The sequence below is a fragment of the Vanessa atalanta genome, chromosome 1 (assembly GCF_905147765.1).
Source record: "Vanessa atalanta chromosome 1, ilVanAtal1.2, whole genome shotgun sequence".
In the NCBI taxonomy this organism is placed as follows: Eukaryota; Metazoa; Arthropoda; class Insecta; order Lepidoptera; family Nymphalidae; genus Vanessa; species Vanessa atalanta.
Window position 1 is genome coordinate 2,394,269 of NC_061871.1, and position 24,187 is coordinate 2,418,455.

General features: G+C 32.5%; 1 protein-coding gene across 2 annotated transcripts in view; it reads left to right on the forward strand.

Annotated features, from left to right (window-relative positions):
* Positions 1-24,187, forward strand: part of LOC125065233 — a 77,207-nt gene that overhangs the window by 38,878 nt on the left and 14,142 nt on the right. For both annotated transcript variants that reach the window (XM_047672752.1, XM_047672744.1), the window contains exon 2: positions 10,598-10,655. The gene's annotated coding sequence lies outside the window, so the exon portion shown is untranslated. The remainder of the gene's footprint in view (positions 1-10,597; positions 10,656-24,187) is intronic.

Here is a 24,187-nt window from a genome sequence, read left to right on the forward strand (position 1 = left end):
GTAGAATAAATTTATATATTTGTCATAATTGTTTTTTTTTTTTTGACTGATGAAAGTCGAATGCATTCCACCGAGATGAGAATGCTGAGATAAATAGCAGAGTGACGTAAATGGATAGATTACGAATTAAGTACGTAAGAGGAAGTTTAAAAGTCTCCCTTGACAGAAAGGCTGGAAGGAAACAGATTACAGCTATACGTATATTATGTAATGCAGATATATTAACGTATTTTACACGAGTATGTTGTATAAATATGGATACTCATAAGGCAAAAAGATAATAAAAAAAATTAATAGATATTATATTAGTGAAATTATACATTTAGTGTAACTGTCCGTTTTTTTTTTTTTTAATGAATCCAATGTTTTGTTTGTTTTGTAATTTATCAATTCTGACTTTTAATTTCGATTGTTTTATTTTAACTTCACTTGAACAAAAGCCTAACGGCTAATAGCCAGCTATTTATACACTGGGTGTTATTTGTTTTTTTTTTATTACGACTTCGATTCTGAATGAGTAACCGATGCGCTAAGACAGTGACTAAATCAAGAGACCTGAAGTTGTATTGTTTAGATTGTTTTGAAACTACGCGTTAAATATTAAACATCTTAGCTTGATATATTGATCACCGATAAGAGTGGTATGAGCTTTATGTCCCGTTAGAAAACATTATCTGGGAATAATTAAAGTAAAAAAAATCGGCATCTCTATTTTATTATTTAACACGAAATCACATTCATATCAATTATGTATGTACATGAATTTCGGATTACATGAAGTTTGTTGTGAGCGAATAGGGATAGCAAACAAGGGAGACACAAAATAAAAATAAAAATGTTGACTGTGTGAGAGATGACGTGTGTAAGAGGAGGAAGGTGAATTGAAAGGTTTCTAGAGATTGAGGTGAATAGAAGAAAAACCGAAAAACATAAATATGCTAAAAACTTTTTTTGTGGTTTGTTTTAGACGTTTATCTATCAATAACATACATAAGCAGTATAATAGTAACAGTCTGTAAATTTCTCACTGCTGGGTTAGGGCCTCCTTTCCTTTTGAGGAGAAGGTGAGGAGCATATTACACCACGCAGCTCCAATGCGGGTTGGTGGATTCACATGTGGCAGAATTTCGTTAAAATTAGACACATGCAGGTTTCCTCACGATGTTTTCCTTCACCGAAAATTTGCTTGGTTTTGAACCCGCAATCATCGGTTAAGATGTTCGCGTTCTAACCTAACAGTATCCTATCGATACTCGTACGTACATATGTAAAGGGCCCTATTTATATGATATTCTTAATCACGCTAACTTCGCTCTTATTTTGTTGAGGCATTACTACCTTCCTCGGTGGGACGGATGCAATCTCCTTCAATGTATTCACATAAGGTCACGAGTTCGTTTGCCACAGCCGACATTTGTATTGGTAAAACAAATATTTATACCGGTCTGGTCTCGGTACCGTTGCGCGGATAGCTCGACTTAGACATAGATGTTTCTTTTTATATTGACATTGTTATACGAGCATTAAAACTAAAAGAGGTTTTATATTTGGTTTTTGGACGAATGTTTATAACCTTGGACAATTTCAATTAATAAAAAACAAAAGATTCTTAAAAGATATTGAGGTGGTTTGCTTCGATTGATATATTAAATATTATTAAGCATTAAAAATAGTTAAAATTCTCAATTATATACTATTTTACATTTATATTAAATCATATTAGTTTTAAGATTTAGATGTCATATAAGTATCATAGTTCAATGGCCTATATTGAAGACTTATTGTAACAGTAAATAGGCAGTTCGGTAACATTTGGCATGTACATTTGAACAGAAACAAAATATTTAAATTAGTTATACCCGGTTTCTATAGTTAACGAAACGTTATTGTACACCTGTGACGGATTGTTTTCGCGTTACAATAAACGAGCCGTTAAAGTCTTTCCTGTTATTCGAACGCGTTTGAACGACGCGTCGTAATTAGCATTCGTGAGCGAAACCAATATAGTAACATTAATGGGCCAAGCCTCTTCTGTCAAGGATAATATCGGCTTAGATTCGCCCGTCGAGTTTATTTGACACTACTCTTGTCAGTTGTGACCGATATTAGAGTTGTATATTTTATGCAACAGATGCAAAATGGAACTATATCCACATATAAACTACTCGCTGTCACCTAATGTTTCGCTTGTGTTTTCGGGATTAGTCGTCACGTGTTAGGCTCAAACTCCTTTATTCAATATAGAAGCATTACACTTGATAATCAAATTGAACACTACCACCGGTTCGGAAAAGATAATAACCTAACCTGAGAATAACCGGCTAAAGTAACTCAGCGGGTCATATTTTTTTTTGTCAATTTTACTATTTACATAAGATGAATATGAATGGTTTCATTCCCAGGGATTGGTGTGCTATCAATCATAAACTCTCTAATTGTACAATAACCTTTCGCACACAAGCGTTCCTTAACATTTTTTTTTTTAATTTGGCAACAGAGGCATTTTGAACGCTTTCTGGGATCCTGTTGTAAAACCGTATACATTGCTCACAAGAGTTACTGACTCTATGCAGTCGAGTAACAGGAGTAACAAGTTTTTGTTTCTTTAAATTTATGCCTTAATGATTCTTTAGCTCCTAGGTTATAGATTGCGCGAATAGCCCTTGTATGTCCTTTTTGGCTTAAACTTGCCTTATATCAAATTTTAACAAATTCGCTTCAATGGTTTAGCCGTGAAAGAGCAACAGACAGACAGAGTAAGAGTAAGTGTGAGTAAGTGAGTGAGTAATTTAGAATATTATAAAAAAAAATCATTAAAAAAAAAAACCGTCAAAATAGTGAGTTGTTGTAAAAGGAATAACGTGGTTATTGTAAAATAAATGCATTATTAAATGATATATACAATACTTTTTCTGTAAGGCTACCTAGAATTTGCATCATTTCAATATGTGCGAATTTTATATATACTTTAAATAATTTGTTATTGTCTAAATTGATTAGGCTAAACTCGTACATGCAACATTTGTTACGGGATATATAAATTAGCCGTTCATTTTTAAATTTATTTGTGTTTATGAAACAATTGAAATATTAAACCACGTTGATTTGTCCACATAAAAGTATATAACCTCCTTTTTCGGTAAACCTAAGTTCAAGGATAGACGGTGATTAATTTTCGTACGACTGTCATTTCCTTCAGCCCAATGTAAACTATTGTGATCTCGTAAAAGTCGAAATAACCTTGATGTAATGGAATTGAGTTCATAACGCTCAATTCGCTTTTTAGGCCTCAGAAATTACTCTAACTACTGGTTATTTACTTACTTTAATGTTTTGATGTTTACGACAATACATAAAACCTCTTTAATTAGTTTTATCTCGCGTCTTTGCTCGTTTTAAGTTCTAAGACGTCAGGTTGAAATCTTTTAATTGCACCAAATTAGTCAAAATCAAAATCGTTAGGGCGAAATTGTTCCAAGTTAACTTGCAGGAGTTTATCTAGACATTCACGAGTGAAGTTAAAACCTTTCTATAACAAAAAATCTTTCACCAAAGTTTGTCCGTTAAATATTGCAAAAAGACCGCCTTTGCTCTGATATCATCCGTTCTCCACATTATGTGCAATAAATTATAAATAAATAAACTTTCAAGAAATACAGCCATGATGTAGTCAGTCTTTTATTAACTCAACCGACTTCCAAACTTCGAACTGAAACATTATTTATAGAAAAATATAATAGCTTTTTAGTGGCTACCCAGGTCTTTTAGGATCTGTGATCCTGTAAGAAAAAAGACCAGGCACTATTCAGCTAAGATATAAAATATACTTAACCCAAACCTTCAGGAAGGATCCTTCGGCATTTTGAACATTGTCCTTGATTGTGATTAGTTACGAACATAATATTGTAACGATCTAGTCGTGCACTTCACGTCTCAGCAGACAGCACTCATTCTAATGAGGCTCCTTGGATTTGCAATGCAGATGAACTCGTTAAGAAGCGCATTAGACACTCGTTAGCTGGATATTTAAGTAAATGTCATCGCACTAGAGTTTTTTACTACTACGGCTCAACGCAATTTACTGTGGTTCTAAGTGGAATTACACTTACCTTGTAATCTGAAGCTGTTTCATAAAAATACATATCGAAAATAGAATCTGTTGTTGATTCTATTAAAATAAGATAACATAAAGAACTTCCTCAGAATTAATTCCTGTATGTTAGTTTTCAACTGACACAAGGACGATGATTCAACAAGTATGAGATTGTTTATTTCCTTTGTTCTGGTTGTATATTCTCTGATATATAGTTTTGTATCATGATGTGTCCCGTGATTCACTAACAAAATTAATCGTGTCTAAACAAGATGTTTCTTATTAGAAATTATTCGAAGTTTATGTTCAAGTTCATAAACAATGTAACGCACTATTTAATTGCAGATTAAAAGATAATGAGGGGGACTTTAATTTCCTCATCAAAACGAAACGTCAATACCATTTGCTATGTAATTTGAATTAGGATGTTTAGAACCTAGATACGAGCGAAGATAAATTATGAAAAGTATCATTAACAATAAAGACGCGGCTGCATTCATGGGGAACAGTTAGTATTTTATAATTTTATGTAAATTTCCGGATGTTTCTCGATCTACATATGACGTCTACTAAGTTTTAAATCTTTATAGAAATAGTAAACGTTACCTAAATGGTAAAAAACAGTCATTTGATAACTCAGAAAATGATTACAAAAGGACTGAAACCGTCCAACTTCATCCGTATACGACACACAATACTCGGCCTTAATCTGTCATGCACACCGCTCCCTAATGACAGAGGCCTCTGCAAAAAAAAATTCACATCCTAAATTTTCGTCACCCAATCTTAAATTTGCACACATACGGTTCATTTTTGAACGTACCCGATTTAACTTTGCGTATAATTAAAGTTGCGTCTGTTTGGTATTGTTGTGCCGTCATGCGATAGTGTGTTGCAATAGTCAGTCAAACAGTGTACATTGTACTGGATATCGGTTACACTCCGATTAAACGACCTCACAAGACCTCAATGGCTGCGTATTAGATTACGGTAACACTGAAACTTGATAAAAACATATTGTTCTTTTTAATATCGTGAAATAAATACATTCTCCTGGCCTGTGAAGTTCATACAATTTAATCATACGTAGCTTGAAATGAAACGCTCGTACTATGTACAAATGTAAAATAATGGGCTGAAAATGTTCCTGCTGTATTGTAGCTCTTGGCAAAAGAGCTTTCTCGGCGAGTATTTGGAGCTATTTCAATGCGGGTCGGCGGTTTGCTATGAACTTTTCCGAATAATATACGTATTAATATAAATGAAAACGCTAAAACCAAACGTGTATCCACATAAATTCTTGAATAATATATATTTTTAATAATTCGCAAAACTATACTATATAGAGGTGACACTTGTCCTTTAAAACCTCACAATGTTCAGAGAAATGACACTGCAGAATTTTAATTATTTCCAAAAAGGAAATTCCTGTGAATCATCGCTCTACGTTTACAAATGATCGTGTTTTACCTCAACTTATAAGCGCTTGACCTCCTCCATATACACTCATTTCTGATGAGTCAACAACTATAGAAATATTGCGTCTGCGTAGTTTTCGAAAACTTATTTTAAGATCGATGATTGTCTGCACAACAACAGTAACCTTTAACTTTACCTTATTATGGGTTTTAGTCGGAAAGAATGAAGAAATATTCAGGAATAAATAAGTTCTAAGGCTCCTATGTTTTCGTATTTATTATAAGAGTAATGAAACTGGAATCATCCAGAAGGAACTATAAATGTACACCAAAAAATATTGGTAGAAATCAGTACAGAAAATAGGCGAGTAACCATCTCACACGTAACTTTTTAATCATTTCATCTACTCTAAACGAACTAAGCGAGGTTACCTCCTTGATTGTGGTAATTTTCGTGAAATATGCTGGCGCAAGAATGCCAGAATAAATCCAGTGTTAAAAGTCCGAAAATTTTTACGTCGAAAAATTTAAAGTCGTTTTATTTTGTTCGTAAATTGTCAGTTGAAAGGGAACTGTTTAAGGCGTTCTCATACTTCTGATTTTATAGTATATCAGAAAAAAATATGTAATACGTGTAAAGTCTTATCGTGTATTATTTTAAGTAACAGTTTCGCTTTTAGTCACTGATGGGAAATCTGTTATCGGCCGGATGCAAGACAGGCTTTTAATCTGTAGTACCGGATATTAAGCGAGCGCGAGGAAAATTATGGAGGGAATAAATAGAAAAAGGTTTTTGTGATTTATGAGCAACAACCCGATAACAGTTTCAATGCAAATGCTTGGTTCTAATAGCAAGCTTGTTTGTTTAACATTTTGCCTTCCGCGTCGTTATCAAAACTGTAATTGTATTCATGGTTTCACTACGATATAATATTATTGTTTTTATGATTTTAATTGCTTGATTACTTCAAACTGCTTCAAGTGTAAGTATATTTATAAATATATATTATAATGTATGTAATATTATATTTAAATCTAAGGCAATCGTGTCAGAACTTATTGATTGAGGAACAAAATTTAATCTAATGCTAGATTTTTTTTAATGAACCTAAACATATATTACATATAATAATACACTAATTTAGACACATTGATATGTATGAATACTTAAATGTTCACACTAGATTACTATTGGTTAGTATATCATCAAGAGTAGTCATATTAAATCTAGACTCTATGGACCTCGCTAAGTTCTTCCTAAATTGCCGAAAAAAACAGCTGAACTTATAAATATCAGCATACGTATACTATAATACTATATTACTTATAAATCTTCATCGTCATACGTTACCACATCAAAATGGTTTTTATCGTACCGTTTGTATGATATCCATTGGCTTTATTACTATCTTAATTTAAAAAAATCAAAATAATTTTAATTGTTCCCCAATTCAAGAAAGATAATGCACAAGAGGCGACCTTAGTGTTAAAGCGATTCCTTCCAGGCAACCTTAAGGTAGAGGAAAGAAACAGAGGTATATTTCCAAAATAAAACTCCGTAATGATGAATGACAATCACTTTCTTTATTTTTCTCTTGACTTTACATTTTTCTCTTTTTTCATTTCTTTTGTTTTTCCATTAACGGTCAAAACCGAATGAATCAAATTACCGTATCCTCCTTCCCCGCACACATTTTTGTTGCCATTCACAAAATATACTTACCGGCAGTCAATAATCTTTTATTGTTAATAAAAATATAAAAAAAAAAAATGAAAAATAATAATTTAAAACATTAAATAAAAGTCGGCTTACAATAGCATAGATAAAAATAAATTATAAATACATTACAATTAAATAAAAATATCTTTAAATAACATACATATATAATTATAACATATGTATAAGTATAATTAGATACAATTGTATCAAGATTATTATTGCTCACGTGATTTTATCGTCACGTGAAATCCAAATTTAATTTAATTAAACAATTAATGTAATATTAGCATCTCTACAGGTGCTAATTCGCTAATTGGTTGGTATTTATGGTTTACGTAGCTTTTATTTTCCATCTAAATCAATTAATACTTTGGAGTCTCTCCATAAGGTAAGCCGTCGCCGGCTAAAACGTTTTAGTACTTGTAACATTAGTAACACTTCATTATGTACACATTAAGCCTTTTTAGATATTAAATTTAGCAGTAATCGCTATAAAGAGAATAAAATACAACGCTTATTATAATATGCTTTTTGTTTTATTTTATTTTGTACATTTAAAGCTGAAAAACGATATTTACAAGTTTTTCTATGTTTTTATTTCTTTCTTATCTATGCGGTTAAAAAGAGATAGCAAATAAAAATAAAATGTATAACATTATTTAAATAATAACACTGACAAGTAAAATGATCGCAGACTTTTCGCATTGATCTAATTCCGTCGTTATTTAAATCTGCAATTACTTTGTCAATGTAACGAGTTGTATTCAACAAAATTATCACTAATAATAGCATTCAACTTATCTCAGTGTCGATAAAAATTGGACAGGCTTAGATTACTAGCTCTTGCGTCTGAAGCCTTTCTAAACCCAAGGTCGTACTGGATAGCTAATGAAGGGCGTAGCGACAAAAACAATAAGTCATAAGAAATCGATTTCATTATTCATTACGAAACTTTTAGCTATTGAGTTTTCATAGTATTTAAATATGTTTAAGAATATGACATACTAGTGGTCGACCGCGGTTTTCTCGCGTTTTATGGGTTGGTCCTCAGATGTATGTTTATAAGAAAGCCTATTTCCTTCCTTGCGGTTAAAGCTTGCTTCATACCAAATATTATCAAAATCACTGATTGGGGCGTAAAAGCGTAACACACAGACAAACACAGTAACTTTCGCATTTATAATATTAGTATAAATAACAAAGCATGATGAAACAGATTGTCAAATTGAATTAATTATCAAGCTAACACAGGTTCGAATGAAGATAGAATAACTTCGCTCATTATATAGATAAATGAAATAGGCCACCTTATGTTAAATAGTCACCACCGCCTAGAGACATTGGCGCTGTAAGAAATACTAACCATTGCTTACATCGCCAATGCGCCACCAACTTTGGGAACTAAGATGTCCCCTTGTGCCTGTAGTTACACTAGTTCACTCAAACCGGATCACAACGATACTAATTATTATTTCTGTTAGTCGGCCAGGCGCCCGCCGGCCTTACACAAATGTCTACCACCAAGTAAAACATACTAATTCCGCGCTTTTACAACATCTCGTGTAGTATAATAAAACCTTATTGTTTATGTATGTATTTTTTACATGAGGATTATCGATTTATTTAGATTGATTACTTACGTTAATTATTCCAAATATTAACATAAATTATATATAATTATTTTCTCATAGATAATTAATAATACAATCAACTTGGTTGTAATAATATATCGTGCAGCCTTTCAACCTCTACACCGATCAATTGATCACGTTGACTACTGGTATATATATGTACGTATTTATACAGGCAGGACATCTGCCGATTTTTGCTAGATACAATATATATATATAGGATAATGCTTGGACGAATAAAAAGTATTTTACGTATTTACCTATGTTTTCACTTAAGCTCTCGAATTACTTAACATTGTTCACACGACGTGTGATTAGCACTCGTAACGTCTAATCGCCTGATCGCAAATTTAATACGCGTAGCGGTATATTAGATTTATTAGCCAATCAGAGGCGTTCTGTTAAACCTATAAGAAGATAGTAGTATAAATTCCTTTTGTAGCTTACAAAACGTAAGCTCAGAGATCCGACTCTGGACGTTGTTTGGAGTCATTGACCTCGGTCCGTGTCTTAAAACATAGATCTAAGTCAAGTAATAATGTTTCTTTGTAATTCTCCCTCAGCAGTAATATCCTTTAAGATCTTCTTTTCATGGCTGAGTCTCTCATCCCTATTAACATTTCCCTGTTTTAATACTCGCTACGTAATTGCCTTTATGTATTCTTATTTATTTCTCATAACTCATGTATACAATACTAAAATAATGATGTAATATTATAATAATAATAGGTTTGATCTATATTTGTATTTCTAAACATGTAAACATGCCCTATTATGCCATTTCCAAACAAATGTATGTTTATAAACGTTCCATTATCGTTGACCAATATTCATTCTCAAGTGTAAACTCGAACAGGATCCTTAACTCACCGATGAGGAAATCGTTTGTATTCAATGTCACGATTACAAATTAAATTTTATATTAAAAACGCTTATACGATTTATAACAAAGTTTGATAAAAGGAAAAAAAACTTGTATTTTTATAATCCGGAAATTTCGTATTTAATAAAAGTAGGTAGCGTCTGATTTGTAAAGCAAACAACAGTAGGAATCGTTCTGTCCCGCAGGCATGATCGAATTAACATTCAGAAAAAGAGAACGTTGTTTACTGTTCCTACCCTAAACAAAACTTATATTATCTATAAAGAGTATTTTTTTGACATAAGTCTTGACTGTCTTGAAATTAATTAAAATATTTCCCATATGTTTATTTTTATGATTTTATGGTTGGCGAAGGAACAAATGGGCCACCTGATGATGTAAATGGTCACCATCGCCCATAGACAATGGCGCTGTTAGAAATATTAACCATTCCTTTCACCGCCAATGCGACACCAACCTTGAGAACTAAGATGTTATGGTCCTTGTGCCTGTAGTTTCACGGGCTCACTCACCCTTCAAACAGGAACACAACAATACTGAGTACTGCTGTTTGGCGGTAGAATATCCGATCAATGGGTGGTACTTACCCAGACGGGCTTGCACCAAGAATATATTTTTTCCTTCCCTCGTCTAAAGGCATGTAAATTTTCGAAACCATTGAAAATTATTCAACGATTTATATTTAAATGAAATTAACCGAATTTATTTTGTAAGATATAATTGATTGTAATTAATTCATCCGATAATACTTAGTATACCGAAATCTTTTATCCGAATCATTAAATATTAAATACCAATGTTTATTAATTTTAAATTACAATTATATTTATTTTTTGTAATATTTTGTTTCAGGTGTGGCAACATCCGATTGACTTATGATTCGAAGGTGAATCACCGGCCGACGTAATCGGTACGTATTTCAAAAAAACTTTTACTTTATAAATGTGTTACTGAATTGAACGATATTATATTAATATTTTCTTAGATCTCAGTCAGTGACGTCGGTTCAAGGCCGATTAGACCTTTTATCTCCTTCTGCCATTAGAATCGACCAGCCATACAAAAACATAATTTCAGTCATACATTTTTTTTTTAATAAACATTACTCTGCGTTTTGTTTGAATTACGAAAACTCTTTTAAGTAGCGCAAGGACAAACAGGGACGTTTACAATTTGAGAGATTGTGTTGCCCCCATTAATTACAAATTGCCGTCCTCTAGAGTTTCGATATCCTTTTAAACCTGAGCTTAAAATATGACAGGTCATTTTTGGTCATTGAGATCCGTTAGTATTATTATTTTTATTTATTTACAACGAGAAGAGGCCTCTTAGTTCCAGCTAATTTAATTTAAGGGTTAATAGTTTCCTTCGTCCTTAATGTATTGCTATTCTATATTAACTATTAGATTGTAGGTAATGTGCAGTGCACAAGGGGCGCATGTAATAACGCTGGTGTTTGAACCGAGACTGCCAAATTATATGCAGAGACAGATTTGCATAAAGCTTTACCAATGATATAGAAATCTAAACTAATATTAAAATACGAAAGTAACTCTGCTACCTTAACGCTGCTTTACGCTTAAACTTCAGATAAAACTTGTTATGGAGATATTTTGTTTATAGTAACATTACTATTAACTAATTTAAAAATATTGCTATTAAATTTCATATGTATTCAATGATATAGAAATCAATTTTAACTAGTCATTTATTGGACAATTATTAAGTTTATAAATAAAAAGTCAGTAGTAATTATAATTCGTAAGGTTAGCTCATGCGATCACTGTATAAAAAATCATTGCATATGTGTGAGTAAACTGGTTATTTATAAACAATGTAAATATAGTTTATCTGCTATAAATATGGTAACAATTAATTTTATATTTAATTTAATAAAAATTACATACGATAAACCTGATAAAATAAATTGTTAAGTTGTAGTCGCCATTAAAAATACCATTAGACGTTGCGCTCAGCCATTCATTGTTAATCTTGAAAGCTTACTATCCACAGACATAAATGTGCAAGTATATACAGATATATCCTTCCTTTGAAAGCCTTAAGGGCCTTTGAGGTTTCTAATCGGTCTCCTCGATTGATAAAGCCCTCTTGAAAGTGGTCGTTGTAAAATAAGTACTGTCATTTCAAAAATAAATCGTGATCTTTGCTTTTATTAATTTTAAAATGTTATTTTAGTAACTTTATAGGCAAAAATTTACATATGAAAAGTCTAACGCTGATTAATCTATTGAGTATTTATTTAGCTTTAGCCTGATCGCTCATTGGTCGGTAATAACGCCATCAACTGCAACCGACCAATGGCCATTAGCGAAGCCAAGTAAGTTAATTTGATTTTGATTAAGTTTTCAGAATCTGGATAACAAAAAATAGTATCGAAATATTATTTTTTTGCATCCTTTTTTATGGTCACAATTTTACTGTAATTTATTCCTGCAGTCATATAGAAATTAATATATCTAAAAGCCTTCTTTTTTGGTCATCGGATACTATTTATAAGTGGCTTAAATATTGTACGCGAAAATTACGAGGAATATTGAATTTTAGTGTTAGCTTAAAATAAATCTAGTGAAATTGTTAATTCACGGAAAATTTTGAACGTTGCATAAAATTTACAACAAACCGCATACAATTTAGATAATTTATAACCTTTTAGATTAGAGTATGTTGGCACGTTTGTAATTTAACTAAAATTGATCCGTGGTATTCGGCGTTTGCAATCTCGCTAAATTTAGTATAAACTCTCGGTCCTTACATTTTCTCGTGACATATAATTTGGACATATAGATTATTAGTCGTCGCTTCGTTCGAGTTTTATGAGTTGGTCGGCAGGTTTTAGAAATAAAAAAGTACCAATAGCAATTTTCACCAAATTCGATTCTGTGGTTCGGCCGTGAAAGAGTTACAGACAGACAGACAAAGTTACTTTCGCATTAATGACATTAGTATAAATGATCAATATTAAAAAAAAAACTATCTAGCTATAACCGTTTTTACTACTATTACAAATATATCAAAATAAATGTTTATTTAAATAATTAAGATTTTGTTCATTTCCATAATAACATACCAAATTATTTACTCTTATCTAAATGCAATCTAATCTGCGAAACTTAACTAGCAAATTTTTATATAATAACATCTTGGGATGTAAATGATCGCCCTTAGGCCTTTTCGAGTAATATTTTACTAAGGTTATTGTATTTTATAGGTAAATTATCGATGAGAAAAAATAATGACGCTGAGTATCTTTTGTCGGTTCTTCTTAAGAACATGTGAAGGTGTTTGTTTCCAAATCGCTGGTAGATTTTTTGAAGTAAGAATAGCGAGACTTCTAATGGTCTCAATTACGAAAATCACTCGCTATTACGAAATTCAAATCACCAATGACGTAAACTGTCAGCGGAAAATTTTCGCTAATGCTTGGAAATATTGTCACCTAAAAATTAAGTGACAATATTTAGCCGTAGCCTTGCGCTCATATATTTTTTTCAAAATAAGAATGTCTACGAATATCTCAAATTTAAGAGTAAACTACATCTATGCTAAGAATCACACTCGTTCCTCTTACCTATATGTACCTCGCGATATACAAACCAAGAAATACTTTCGCCTTTATAATATTAATAAGTATTTTCCTACGAATATTTGAATAGTCACGATACATCATACGCTTCGTTGATAGCTTCTCAAGGATAGACTTCAGGAACAATAGCCTATTGTTTGAATGCCCTTTACGAAGACGAAATATGTACGTCTATTTTCTGAAACCGTCGTTATACTTTTGTCATTGATACCTCTAAACTGTGAAGGGGTCTGAAAGAATATGAAGATTCGAGACTTGAATGTATCACAATTGAAGAACTTAACTGGCCTATAAATTATTATGTAGACTTAAAATCGAAGTCTTATTTATAGTTCGCTATCACACATAGTTCATATAGATAAGGCTTTTTCTTATAATATAGTTAGGTTGACGTCAGCGAAGCACATCAGCTGAGTCACCCCCACGATCGGCGGCATCCATCTGGAACTTAACGTTTTCTCAGAAAGAGTCCGTCTCCGTTCAGCAGATCTCGCGTCCAAGCATGGAGGAAAGATGTCGCTCCATCGCCTATCAACTATCGTGTTGGATTTCCGTCCCATCGGATTGTGATGAGTGAGATAGAACAGAGTTCGTCAGTGTTTGCACATATTTCTAAAATTTGATATATATTGCGACAAAGTCAGTTAACTATGTACTAATGTTAATCTTTTATTATATTTACATATAAATAAGAAATATAGCATTTTCAGTGAAAGTTATATGGAATAAAAACGATACAAAAACACGCTTTCCATCTTAACGATACATTTTAGAAAACAGTAAGGTTTAAGTTAAGTACAAACGATACGGAACGGTTCCACGTCAAACACAGGGTTGCCAAAAATCTAGTATCCTGTCAATTTCACTTCCATAATTTCGAATTAAGTAACATATTTTCAAACAAGTATTTACTGTATTATATTTATTTGTCCTTCGTCATCTAATTTACCACAAATAAAAAATAGTCATATTAGCTTCAATAATATTATACGATACTAGTAGATGATACTATATTTTAATTTTCAATATGAAAATACAATTGAGCCATTTATAGGTTCGAAGCACAAGACACACCTATCCTAGTGACAGCCCTATTGATATGATAATGCTCCACCTCATGTGGATCGGAGCGAATCACGCGCACCCAAAAAAATTAATGGCGTCACGGATCAGTGTACGCTATTATGTAACTTAAGTCATGGAAATAAGGTTTTGAATTGTATGTTTTTTCAAAAATATTGCATTATTTAAAATTTTACATACGAAGAAAGTAATTCATTTGCTTGTTGTGATTGTTTTTAAAGTAGGTTAAACGGATAATTGTATGCAATTAGTTCAAATTATAAGTTGTTATAATCGTAGAATAAAGGCGGATCTACGTTTATGTAACGCGTTACAGCATCATAACGTTTTAATCATACATTTTGTGTCATTTTCACGTATTGCGTTTTATATTAACATACTGTAATTCATTAATCTGTGACACTTTGGTTCATACACATTTAAATAAGCTTACAGTGAGTTATTACTCACTAAACACAAATTGACAACTCACTTTTCACTGTAGTTATCAGTCTGAAACCTTAACACACTTGTGTAACTCTGGTGATAACCCAAAAACTGTACTATTTCAGTGAGCGTTTGAAAGCGTTTTAATTATTCAACTTGGTATAATTATTTACTAGTAACTTGTCCGTTTTATTTTTGATCCAATAGGATTACTCATATTAAGCGAGTTGCTTAAATTAATTCTATGCGTACAGTAACACTACATGAGTCGTTATAAGTGCAGAGCAGTATCCGACGAACAATTAAATAATACAATGAATCAGGTACGTTTGTTATTTTATAAGAAAAATAAAACATGGCGTAAACAAATATTTAGGTATTTAAAATTTCAATTATTTAAGTTAAGTTTTTCTTATTGAACAAAAACCCGAATGTTACCTTACCTTAATTACCTTTTTCGAAATCTCCGCTCAATATGAAAAATGTCTTATTATATCTATATATTTTAGTAATCAGTGTAAACAAGCTGTGTTTCCGTTATAACTAAAAATTTTCCACATTTTATCCCAAAATGAACGCCAGTGAAGCTCGAAGTTACGAGCAACTAGCTCTGGTAAATGGGCGTTCAACGTCTTTAGGCGTTTAGACGTCGGCTTTAATGTATGTTGCGAGGAATTTTCCGTCGAATTCGAGTCGTATCTACCTTAATTACCGAGGGAAGGTCGCGCCAAATTAACAACAAATACATTAGAATACTCAGACTCGCATGCCGACTAAGATACGGTATAACTTTTCAACAATTTATACATTTACAGAGTCGTCGTATTTTATGATATTTTGTACAAATTAGATTTCTGAACGAAACTTTTCCTACGTAGAAACGTAAATCGTGAATAATTAAAATGAAAATGTTTATTGGGCTAATACTAATTTACTCTGAAAAAAAAAAAATGGCGGTTGACAGCGTTGTCTTTTGTTTTAGTTAGTGCGACATATATACATAGGTATGGATAAAGTATTCCAGTTTTTTATACTTGATTAGAAGTGCCTTAATATTGTTGTATTTTGTATGTATAAAATTCTGTAAATTCAAACTGCTTACTTGTAAATCTTGTATGTTAACTGTATAGTCTTCACCTCAAATACAATGTTCACGATGTCTGCAGATGAAATATCAATTTCAATTTCTTTTTTTTGTTATTTATGGGACTTTAACACGCTAACATTTTATTTGACGAATCGACGCTACACTATAAATACATTTTTTGAATTACTATCGAATATCACGTACTTTCGTTTAAAAATACTTCACTTGAGTCACGTGCTGATGGGATGATAGTTTTATTTGTTTCGTATGTTCCATATTACCCTGAAACTACTAATCCAATCAACGTAAAACTCTCTCGATATCATTAGCATTTTAGCATTAGCAGCCTGTAAATTTTCCCACTGCTGGGCTAAAGGCCTCCTCTCCCTTGGAGGAGAAGGTTTGGAGCATATTCGACCACGCTGCATCAATGCGGGTTGGCGGAATACACATGTGGCAGAATTTCGTTGAAATTAGACACATGCAGGTTTCCTCACGATGTTTTCCTTCACCGCCGAGCACGAGATGAATTATAAACGCAAATTAAGCACATGCAAATTCAGTGGTGCCTGCCTGGGTTTGAACCCGAAATCATCGGTTAAGAGCCACACGTTCTAACCACTGGGTTTAACAAGATTGCTCTAGCTTGTATCTTATATATTTTGAGGATGTATCGCTGATTACGGTTATTTGTAGAAGTAAATCGCCGTTTAATTAGAGTATTTAGGCTGTGAGCCATATATAACATACATACTTATCTTTTCGCTAGCAACTTGCGTCAGAGCAATTAAATATTAGAATAAAATTCATAATATAAACGCTAAACCAATGGACAAAATACTAAGCCTCTGTTAATTTGACTGGGAAGAAACCAGAGTACTTCCTATAGAACATGAGCGCAACAATCATGACAATGGACGTACTCGTAATTTGTGTCCTCCGCTGGTACAGATAATGAAACAATTTAAAACAACAGTATGAATAATTAAAACATTGTATTGCTTCTTCCCAAAATGTATGATTTTAGGTCAAATTGAAGTACCCTATAGGTTTTGATACCCTTTGTGGCATGTATGGGAAAAGGGACGTAAAAGGCCATTTTTAGATGGCGTTGACGTAGAGGTTGATGATTTCACAGCTTCAAGAACCGCAGACCTCAGTATTGGGTATAAATTTCAACTTTATACTTCTATATGTTTCTGAGAAAAAAGGTCTTGACATACAGACAAACAGACCGACAATGAAGTCATCTTATGATAAGGGTTCCTTTTGCAAGCTCGACACGGTATGAAGACCTTTTCATGAAGAGCGTGTTTATACTATTCGATTTGTTGTATGCTTCTGCTAGATTTCTCTGCCGCACATCAACTTCTCGTCATTATAACTCGTCAGTTTTCCTCAGTCATGCCTTATTTCTATGGAAGGTTTACGTTAAATTTATACTTTTAATTCATGAAACGTTCCCCTCCCAATTCCAACCCTTTAAGTTGAAGTTTCCCAGAATGTTTTCTTAAAGAATACTTACGTTGTAACTTAAACCCTTAGACATAAACCTGCTTGGATGAAGTATAGTTCGTCTTTTATATTAAATAAATGTTGTACACATGTGTTTGAAAGTGTACATCAACTTTCCAATAAATAATGTATTTTAAATTTAGTCGGTTTTTATTTAACATGTAAAATCATAACGATCTCATGTACGTGGGATTCAAAATCCGAATTAAAACCATTTCGTTTTTATTTAAATCCTGATTGGATCGGATGAATTCGTCCGGAAATATGAAATATTTTTATATCACAACATAAAATACAAACGAAAATATATTTTACTGTTCGTGTTTGTTATTGTAGATGATATTTATGTTCTCCTCTTAGAATTTATACAATATTATACGTATTTTTACGATATTGTATTTACGTTTCTTAAAGTTTTGTTATATTTACGATTATTATGGGCAGAAAATGAGAATCTTAATCAAAAATTGTATATCCGGATGAACCACCGATTAATTCGTGTGCGTGTAATTCGAAGATGATATTTAAACACAATTTATTTCGACGATTAAATATAAAGGATTTTATTTTTTGTCTAAATTAATTAATCGTCAAAGTTTATCTGTGGAATTTGAATATAGAAACGAATATATTGATTTTATGAAGTCGGAAACCGCTGTTGTTTCTTAAAAACTAGATGCGGTTCGCGGTTTTACCCGCGTCAAATAAATATGCTTGTTTCATACACGCAATGATTATGTATTTTATTAAATATATAATAGTAAGTAAATATTCCAAAGTTGCCCAGATTGATTATGTTGAATGTTTAGGGTCGTAGCTTGATGTGATAACAAACATACAATTAAAACACTTCAACATAATTGAATAGATTTAGTCTATCTTTCTATTGTGATTTACAGAGACACAAAATAGAGTTCATAATAATTAATATTGAGTTTAATCTAACCACGGATAGGGAAGTGTCCATTAAAAGTTTTAGTATTCAACATATATTGGGCCGGGTTGCTCGAAGTTATGTTAAAAGGGCATAATACCCAAAGGTTTCAAAGAGAAGGTTTAAAATTTATTCCATCTCGCCGCACCAATAAACGTTGCTTGGAAACACAGCCGCCGACGTTTTATCCGACACGCGCGTTTTTCTCACGCTATTTCCCTTCATCGCTGAGCACGAGATTAGTTTTTTACTAAAACAAATTAAGCAACTAAAAAAATTTGTCATTGAGATTTGATTCTGCTTTATTCGTGATAAATTGACGTGTGCTATCCCACATCGGGTCCATTATCATATCCCTGATATCCCATATTGGCTCCTTGACCGAATCCCTGGTATCCCATATCGGTTTTTGTATATGTATGTATGTATTTACTTCAGCTATGTGCTTATTGTTCGTTCGGTGTCTTATATGATTAAATTTGTCGCGTTCTCTCGCTAATGAGTACTCTGGACTTGCAGAAAGATTTTCAACTGTTGTGAAGGCGCAGTCGGAATAATTAACAGTTTCCTTTGTCATTCAACAGTTCACACTTACCTTCCAACACTTTTCAACTAAACGATAGTGTAAAACTAAAGAGAAAGAACAGTTTTGTGTTAAACGTTTAATATTTTTAACTTATTGATTTTAACGAATTTAGCCGAAGATGTGGAAGGAACACGTAGTTAATCGGGACAAGAATCAGTGAGTTTTCATGTGCTCAATTTGGGCTTATAAATCATATTAACAAGATCAAAAACGTGTGACCAACTCGCATTGGAGCAGTGTGGTCTTGGTAGCGTCACGGTAGCATGCGTAAGCGATCCCGTGGCGCCCGCCGAAAGACGGAGAGGGTACCGCTGGTTTTTTAATGGGTAAACCCGGCGTACCTGGGCTCACTCCGCGTCCAGGGCTCCGGGGAGTCCCACACACCCCCCCACTTACCATCACGTGGGGGAAGCGCGTAAAGCGTTTTTCCAGCGAAAAAAAAAAAAAGAAATTTTGGTCTTGGTATGCCTACTTCGGTCGTGCGCGAATATGATTTACAAAAAATTATATCTCGAAATATATTTAAATTAAAGATCCTTCTAGTGGAGTTTTATAATGACAAAAACTAAGTTCTGAAGTGTCAAATAGGAATTCGGTTATTAGTTGTCTGAAGTTTATTCGGCCTTAGCTAAGCAGTGATATATTTACAGGCTATTCCAAAAATTTTTAAGTTATTTAGATTTTGTCTAATCAATCATTAATAATTATGATGTCGTCTACTCAATATTTGCGGCTGCAAATGCCAGCTTTGAGGTATAACGGTTTTTACTGATGACGACATGGCCTATGGCATTGGGGATCCTTATACAGATCTAACGGCACCTTGTTTACCTTAATTATTTGAGACTTTTTAGTTTCTTTTCTTTTTCATACCAATGTTAAGAAGAAGCTAAGTTACGTACCTTTTTGCAAATTTATGCAAAAACTGCTACCTACATTCTTAATCCTATTCGGACATTTTAAATAAGAACCCTAATATCAAACTAAAAGTTTGATTGATGAAATCTCAAATTGATATATCTGTATCAGAATGTAAAAGACATTGAATTGCTCTTTAAAAAAAATTGCAACAATATATCGTGTGTAGACCACCATTTACTTTAAAGTGCATACCCAGAACTAAAGTGTTAGCTTGATTTCTTTTAAGCATAGTGCTTATCTGAAAGAAACGAGATGTCTCAGTAGCTAGGACACGGGAATTTTAACCGATGATTGCGAGTTCAAATTCAGGCAGGGACCTTAGGATTCGCCAAATGTTTATTCCTTATTACCGGCGTTACGTACATACAGCAAAGGATACATACGTACAATATCTTCCATGGCTACGCCGTAAATCAATCCTTTATTCAAGTTTCCGAACATGCTATATATCCCAACATTTTTTTTATTTCGTCTTCATCTAGCAACCGTCTAGACGCTTTCCATGTTCCATTAGGGTAACTTAATAATTTTAGCAAACATGAATGTCAATAAACGGCAATATTCGTCCCTGAAATACATTTATAAAAACCTGAAAATAATTGGTTTTGTTTCTGATTGAGACTTTAAAGTCAACGTCATGGAAAAACTGTTTACTTCCTATATCCTCTTTGAACTTTCCTTTTTTTATTATCTTCTTTCTCCACACACCTGCATCCAGACAGTGCTCTTTTTGGGTTCGCTTTTGTGTTAGGTATAATTATTGGAGCGGTCTCAATTTTTAGGTGTTTTTAAGACGAGGTTTCTATGTGATCTATATGTGGATTAATTTAGACTATAGTTAGATCTTTTTTGTTTTATTTTTCCTCTTCTAGGTTTATTTAAAAAAAATGTCCGGGAAGGAATTGACTTCTGACACACAGTTCCCATTCATTCTGAAGTCAGGGCTGTTATTATTATTTGTTAAATATGGGTTTACAATAATGGTATTATCATCATAATCACTTGGCTTGGAACATTCTCGGCTTTCAGGGTGAAGAGGATGGTTATTCTCGAGTTTAAATTATAGGTGTCAGCCGTTTATATACGAGACGATATTATTTACCGCCAACCAGCGACACACGCTACTGCCCGAACCCATTACACGCATGACTGGGATTCTTCCAGAACTTGTACGCCTGTCTTTAGGCTGATAGCTTAAATGTCAAAACCATCTGATCCAAATCGAAATGCAATGTATTTAAGTAAATTCGACAACATATAATTTTTGAATCGTCAAAAATTTCAATTTTACCACGGCTTAGAAAAGTATTTTCCAATGCGAAGAAACGGCAAGAAACTCACTACTATAGTTTTCCTTTGAGGTATTCACAATTATTGTTCTTGATCAGTTCTATGTTGAAAACGTATTATTTTAATGAACAATAAGATTTAATGAATAACTGAGTCTAATAATAGTCTGATAATAGTCTATTTATTTATTTTTTTAATTAATATTAGTGATTTATCTTATATCGGTACAAGGAGTATGTACTTAGGTACTATAAATAGACTAATTCAATTGAATGTACGTTACAGAAGAAATACATAGTAATTATCTTACCTATTATCGTTATGATTGCATATATTAGGTGTAAATATATTATGATATAGGTTTTAAGGATATCTAACAAATGTGTCTAGATTTATTTTATCAGCAAGAAAAGTTAGTACTATACTTAATATAATTCGTTTTTAATTAAATATCTAATAATGAGCACAAATTCGTTTGTATTTATAGGTCGATAGTGATTTTATGTTCGTTTTAAATTAATTAATAATAATTAATTCATACGGATTTTTTTAATAACAATTTTGTTATTGTTATTTAATTATCCTCAAATTTTGTTAATTTATAATTTGTCTGTTGTTTAACAGGCACATAAAAAAAAGGCAAATAAAATAGCGAACGTAACTTCTTTCCAAACGGGTGTCTCACGACAATTTCTTTTTATCTTTGTTTTTGTTGTTGTTTTAATTAACATACGGTTTTAATATCAATTTTGTCAACATGTACAGCTTGTAAATTTTCCACTGCTCGGCTACTGCCTTCTCTCCCTTTAAGGAGAAGGTTAGGAGCATATTCAACCACGCTGCTCCAATGCGGGGTGGTGGATTCACATGTGGCAATTCCTTTAAAATTAGACACATGCAGGTTTCCTCACGATGTTTTCTTTCACCGCCGAGCACGAGATGGATTATAAACACAAAATTAAGCGCATGAAAATTCAATGGTGCTTGTCTGGGTTTGAACCCGCAATCATCGATTAAGATGTACATTGTACGTGTTCTAATCACTAGGCCATCTCGGCTCTATTGTCAACCATTTTGTCATTGTCATTTATCTATTCTCAACATTTCATTCATTTTTCTATTTTTTAACATTCTTCGATTTTTTTTCTCTTACAAGTCTACTAAAAGACTTACTTTTAACAACCTGTAAAGTATATAACACATAGTAATTATAATAATACCTCACTAATTTGTTGTATGTTAGTAGCCAGCAAGGCCTTCTTCGTTAGTATCCAGATATTTAATTAGCGAATTAGCGCAACATTAAGTCTTGTTAATCAAGGAACATGTTAAACGTACTGTACTTTGTTACTTATTAACAGAAAAAAACTATATACGCCGTTATATATAAAAGGCAATACAATGTAAGAATAAGGCGAAGAAAGCCGAAATTTAGAGAAAACCGTCGTTTGTTAATATTGAGACTGACTTAGTTGAAGAATTTTGTAATATTTTGATTTGAAGGACGGCGGCGCTCTCCTTCAATATTCAACTTGATCCAGTCGATCCATACAATGCGTCCTGCTGAAAACACAGTAATATTTATTTATTTAGTTATCTCAAGCCAACATGATGTAACAAATATCGAATTCTTAGAAATATTACAATATACAGAACTCTTAGAGACTGACGCATCAGTAAGAAAAAGAAAACAAAGAAATACACTGTTGCCTCTACTAACGATGACATTATTTAATGGGTAAAAAGGTTTTTTTTTAATACTATTCAAATTACACATTATAGAATAAAATTCACACAAAAAATTAAAAAGATAACACAAAAAACCACTATAAAATGAATAAATCGAATGATAAAAAAAATTATAGTCAGGTCAGAGTATCTATTTTTATAAATATCTTGAAATATCAAATGGTATTACAGATTCTTATCTATCTATCTTAGATTTCTATATAAAGTAGCAGATTTTACTAAATTATTTTTAGTAGTTATGTATTGAAGGGTTTATTTAAGCTCATTTAGGACTATTTCTTGGTACGGCCAACATGATTTTACTTAATGCAGAACAATCAATGTGTCCGTTTAAGATATGCGTATATTAGATATTCATATATAAACCTACGTAGTGAGGAATACATATTTATATATAAGTAAATGTGCAAACTAACGAAACCGTCGACAGACATTGTCTACCATCTATAATATCTGAAAGGCGCTGCATCTTCTGGTGAATTTTATGTATATTAGTTTAGAAATTGTTTCAGTAAGAGGACACAAAAGTAACTCCTCCTCCATGTCTTAATATAAATATAAAGATCTATAATAATGTTATAACATAGATTGGTAAGATCATTGTTTTTAAAACTAAATATGGCATAAACATGTTATATTTAAGAGCTTTGTTCAAGAAGAAATGGAAACTTAACAGAAATGGGCATCCCGCATCCCGAGGGACAAATCTGTCTTCAACATGTTTTTGTAATTCAACACTTTCTCAAACAAAAGCAGGCCATCAGAAATACAATACGGCGAATTATAGCGAACACATTTTCAAACTTGTTTTGACGTTAATACTAAATGCGGTTATCATTTGTTAACGGTGTTAGGCAGGGCACGGGTGGGCAGAAACTTCTACTAGAAACACGGCGCGGAATATAGATAGAGGTGGGGCTCTAAAAAAATATAAAATGTTTTGAATTTAAGTTTAAATATTACTGAAACAAATAATTTATACCAAAATAACGCGTCATATTGAAGATTATTATAAAAACTATTTTTGTTTGTTGTCTAATACAAATATCCCTTTGCTTGAAAGTCGTAAAATCATGAATTTAGTTTACTCACAGTCTGTATTTCTCAAGTTTTTTTAAGGTAACGGGCGATTTGACCACCTGATAATAAGTGGTCACCACTACTCATAGACACAAGCGCAGTAAGAAATGTTAACCATTCCTTACATCGTAACAATGTCAGAAGGCGATTGCTCAACATACAAGTTC